Source organism: Alligator sinensis, unplaced genomic scaffold (genome assembly GCF_000455745.1).
Source record: "Alligator sinensis unplaced genomic scaffold, ASM45574v1 scaffold1021_1, whole genome shotgun sequence".
Taxonomy (NCBI): Eukaryota; Metazoa; Chordata; order Crocodylia; family Alligatoridae; genus Alligator; species Alligator sinensis.
Genome location: NW_005842185.1, coordinates 1,355,748 through 1,361,193, shown reverse-complemented (window position 1 = coordinate 1,361,193; position 5,446 = coordinate 1,355,748). Strand labels below are relative to the sequence as shown.

The 5,446-nt window shown below is 42.0% G+C and overlaps 1 protein-coding gene across 1 annotated transcript in view; it reads left to right on the top strand.

Moving 5' to 3' along the window:
* The first annotated feature begins 1,155 nt into the window (after positions 1-1,155).
* Positions 1,156-5,446, top strand: part of TMEM19 (transmembrane protein 19) — a 33,784-nt gene continuing 29,493 nt past the window's right edge. Inside the window, exon 1 of the mRNA XM_006026250.1 lies at positions 1,156-1,228. The gene's annotated coding sequence lies outside the window, so the exon portion shown is untranslated. The remainder of the gene's footprint in view (positions 1,229-5,446) is intronic.

The following is a 5,446-nucleotide window of genomic DNA, read 5'->3' as shown; positions in this document are numbered from 1 at the left end:
CCTCAAGCCCAGAACACACCAAAAGGATCCAGACCGTGCCATGACAAGAAATGCAAAACCTGCCCCCACATCTCCACCACCCCCACTATTACTACACCCCACAACAGAGCCATCAGCATCCCAGGATCTTACAGCTGCACCTTCAAGAATGTAGTATACCTCATCCAATGCACCAAATGCCCTGATGGAAGATATGTAGGAGAGACCAGACAACAACTGCGCACCAGAATGAACGCACACCGGAAATCCATCAAAGACAGAAACACCCAATTACTGGTGGGGGCACATTTCTCACAGGAGGGCCACTCTCTCTCCAATCTCTCAGTCCTGATCCTCAAGGGAAATTTACACAACACTTCCCAGAGACGAGCCTATGAGCTCCATTTCATCAACCTGCTGGATACTAGAGATTTGGAACTAAACATAGACATTGGATTTTTGATACGTTACAATCTGCCTGGCAACTGACTCCCCAGCCCAGCCCCTGGCTTCTTTACTTTTCATTCCATCCTGGAAGAGCACACACCAACTGCTGCAGCTTCCTTAGCCTGACGAAGGGTTTTTGAACCCGAAAGCTTGCTTAATAACTATTCTCCAACCATTTGGGTTGGTCTAATAAAAGATATCAAATTCACCCAAGGAACCTTGTCTGCTTAAAATAGAGGAGCTTGACTACTTTTGTTAAGAAATTAAAGCACAATAGAAAGATGGTGGCCTCAGAAAAGGGGAATTATAAACAAATACCTACATCCATATCAGTTTAATTTTAATTTATCTAAATATAATTAATACTACAATAAGACAGAAATGTGTACAGTCAGAGCGTTCTGAAACTCCAGTACCAGTCTATAACACTGGGTGGATCTCTAAAGTCATGAGAGTGAAAAAAGAGCATCAATTAAATGTATACGGTTTTGGTGTGCAAACTGCATACCAGGCTCCACCCTGCTTGTCTTAATTTCCTCAACCTTGCCTGCTTCACAAAAGAATGCCTGTCATTGTTTTACTCCTCATGATTAAAAGATTGAGAATAAACTTATTAGTAGAGAAAATATCCAACAAGGTAGGATAGCTGTCTTTTTGTTTGGCTATTTTAGCATGGTGACAGCTGTGAGACTGTCTGTCTCCCAGCACTACAACTCATTTTGCTTTTGAGAATTTTACTTTCTCTGGACCTTCCAAGAGTTTTGCTGAGTCTGTTTGAGCTGTGGAGAAATCTCCAAGGGAGGTAAGGAATACTCCTGTTTCTCAAATGTATTTATTTTTTTACTCTGTATTATTAAACCTCCTTTACACAAGATTTGGTTTTGTAGCTGTCTGCAACCTTCAGTAAAACTATAGTACAGGATTTTAAGTCTTCCCAGCTACTGTTTCTCATAAGCTCTGCCTAAAACTTGTTTTATTTAAAACAAGACAATATTTGAGTAAGACATCTGTAAAGGTTTTAATGATACAAAAAGTATTCATAACTTTACATATTGATAACTTTACATATTGATATTAATAACTAAGTTGTTACGTGCAGAATGTACTGCTTCTATAAGTATGCTAATTTAAGTTAACATTGTAATGTATATACTTGCCCTATGCGATAAACCACAGTTGTTATTCTCTGATCAAATTTTATAGTGCAAAAACTTAAAGCCACAAAAACTATATACAAACCAGGAATTGCCTCCTATTGGTCCCTTATAAATTAGTGTTCTGATCTTAATCCTTTGGAGGTATGCAAGCATGGAATTTACTTTATCTACTTTCTGTGTATAAGCTATGTCCTACCTACCTGACTGACAAAAGTAAATTTACATTTGATAGCAGCAGAGAGACAATACAAGTCTGGAGTGCAAGCTGGATAATTTTATGGATGATATATTGACAGGCTTCTCACCTAAATTTAGATTGCAGAACCTCTTGCTGGAGATGACAGGCAAGGCAGATATGAGACTAACTTCCAGAACACAGGTTACATCTATAACACTAATAGTGCAAAAATGTTACTTTTGAAGTGAGCACAGTAGAAGTCATGCTGCATTTTACTCCTCTCCTTTAGCTGTTACTGCCACTTACAGAGTGATTTTTTTCCTCAACGCACTAGTGCATTTTCTATATCAATATTACTATAGTAGCTATATGAAATATCAAGGTACATGCTGTACTATACACAATATTAAAAATTACAATCAGCCTAATAGAAAATGATAATATGGTAGCTGAGTGCTGGTAGACTATCAATTTTGGACCTGGCTCTAGACCAGAGTTATAACTATTAGAGTTTGTGTCCTAGGCAGCAGAGATACCTGCTCGGGTTTGTGCACTGGGCCACCAGCATGACCTTGAGGCCCTACCCATCTGGAGTAGGGCAGGGCCAGGGCACTGCTTCAGAGAAACACAAGCAGCCAGATCTAACTCTCCATGGCCCCACACATTAATTTGAAGTTGATTTAAAAGCCATAGTACATTCCTCACTCAGTTTTAAAAGAAGAGTTGAAAATTTTCAGCTAGGAGTGTAAAACCATGGAAGAGATTTTTTTAAAAGCTATTTTTTTCCATATTTTGTGAGTGAGTCCTGTGCTTAATGTGTGAACATCTGTTTCCAAAAGGAGCATGCAGGATTGGACCAGGAAGGGCTGGAAGACTTCATGTTTCTGCCCAGTTTATCAGATAATCAGGCAGGAGCACACACTCTTCCACAGCCCTTCCTGGTCTGGCTCCACACAAGGCACCAAAGACAGCTCCACGTGGCTGGGGCAGTGGCAACATCCCAGGTGAGAACCACTAAAGTAAGCTGAGGCAGTACAAGTTGTTCTCAACCAGGGCACTGCCAAGCACAGAAAAGTTATAGAGGGGTCCTCTGATGTAAAAAATGCTGAGAAATACTGAACCAAACTATGTAAGCAAGGACAGTACCCTCGCCAATCCAATCTTCAGTTTTGATCTAATTTAATCAATATGAGGCTTTTTGCAGCAATTTTTATGTCTAGCTAGTCTAGTACTAGCTAATTGTACATGGTGCACTACCCTTCTGATGGTGCATGGCCCATTTGATGGTAGACTGTTTATTACAATAAAAACATTTTTTTGGTATTCAAAATTAAATGTCATGTTTTTCTTAAGAAAAATATACAAAATTGCTCACTCTGACTTTAGTAGTGACTAGCAAAATGGTGAAAAGAAGAAAAAAGTCTATTTAAGAGATTTGGTCTCCCTTCATTTACAAAAGAAATAATGTTCTCGGCCTTTTGACTTGGATCAAGCGTAGTCTATGCTTGCCTGGCAAGGGAAACACTGTAACCGCAGAGGTGGTCTTTCTAGTTGCTCCTGGGGAAAACCACTCTCCTGGCACAGGGATAATATCTGCCACGGTAATGTATAGTAGACCTCCCACTTAGCTGCTGGAGTGGGAAGGTCTTGACCCACTTTATGGAAACGAGAGAGTCCTCCCTGGCTTTTTCCTGGGGCCTTACGGCTGAGGGCAATCAAAACTTGAGGGCATCTGAACCCCAAGCCTTCAGGCTTGGGCCTGCAAGTAGGATGCCTGCCAAAGGTTCTGCGAACATCTGAAGCCCCAGATGGGGATGGAGGATGTTTGCCGGTAGTAGGGCCACTTATTGTTCTGGACTCTTGGATTTGGAATTTGTTTTGGCTAATTTGACCTGGAATACATAAAACGTTAAAAAAATGCAAATTTTATCTTCTTAGTAACAAGTAGTAATTGAGGACATTAAGTCCCTTTTTAGCTTGACAATGTTAATTATGACTTCTGAAACAGTACTTAGCATGCCAGAGTCCCTAAAGTAGGTATTCAATTGGTACAAAACAGCATATCATCACTGATTCAGTAGAGCAGTTTACAGCAGTTTTACAGCAGTTGATCTGTCCCTTTCCATTTTATTGTAGTAATTTATTCCTTTAATTTATATGGATGTCCTTGGCATTACACAAAACTGCAGTCTAGACACTCTGAAGGACAAACATGGTTAGAGGAACTGACTGCAGCTAGGGCACTTGAAACCATGTTGGGGAGAAGCAATTGCAGAAGAGATAGTCTGGCTGGTTCATCAATGAGTGATGTGCTTGTTGCTAACACTAGCAGACTTGCAATGCTGTCAGCTGACTGTTGTGGGAATCCAAGGGTAGATAAGGAAAAGTTATGCTGAGCACTGTTTTACAAGTCATAATTAAAACAAACTCAGAAACACCGTTTGAACTAGATATACACAGAGGCTACCTGTGGCACTTGTCCTCTAGGTTAGCTACCCCTGTCTTAGGGAAATCATGGGAATTGTGGCATAAGTGTAACTGAGGCAGGACAGCAGCCATAGACACTGTATCACCCGAATCATTTTTTTTCTTCTGATTTACTATCTGCACCCCTTTTTGAAGTTCTCTGAACAGGTCCTTTTTGCTTGTCCATGTCCTGATTCACCTGTAGTAAAGCTACATGTTGCAAACAAGGTGCCAGTCTGCCTGGGCAATGAAGCACAGGAGTAGAACAGGACTTTCCAAATAAAACGAGATGTGATAGTAACAATAGCAACCAACGTATATTGCCACACATATTTTTTAATATAGTAAAACATAAACATGTCTATTTTTTTAATTCCACTGACCAGTAAGAGCCAAGGGACATAAATCTTTCACTTGATAATTACTGGTTGCATAGTTAAAGTTGGAGTGACAAGTTAAATGGGAGACTGGGAAGAAAGTAGTACAGTTATCCACCCTGGCAATCTTCACAAAGCATCTTGATGCCCATCTTGGTGGGCTCATGCCCAAGTGCAGGGGGCCTGACCCAATCATCTGTAAGGTCCCTGTGACAGGTGTCCTTCCCCATGCCTATCTAACGGAGGCCTGACCTCTGTCTCCAGGCTACCTGCCAACCTATCTCTCCTGCCACGCCTTGATAGAACAATAATTATGATGTTAACTCAGGTGAGAGGCTGCCCATTTTAATACCCCAATGCTAGGGGTCACTATCCACCACTCCAAACCTCCCTTACATAGTGGCCCATGCCTCACAGATAGTATAAATGTTGACCTGTGCCCTAGGGCGTGGGGTCGGCTTACTCTCTGTTGCTATGCCTCTCGGCACTGGGGTCTGCCCCCTGTCTCTGTGCCACCTGGCACTGTGCCACCTGGCACTGTGGTCTGATCACCCCCTGTCACTGCGCCCCCCTGGTGCTGGGGCTGATCACCCCCTGTTGCTGTGTCCCCTGGCACTGGGGTCTGATCACCCCCTGTCACTGGTGCTTTGCACAGTAGTGTGCCCTACTGAGGCCTTCTCCTCCCCAAATAGCCTCATCACAGTCCACCAGACAAACAGTAACATGAATATAAGACCCTGGGCTATAACATAATAGAAGTCCTATAAACCACACTCTGGCTCCTTTAAAACCCCAAACCACTCCTTGAGCATTGAATACCACCCCCCCCCCCCCCCCAATCT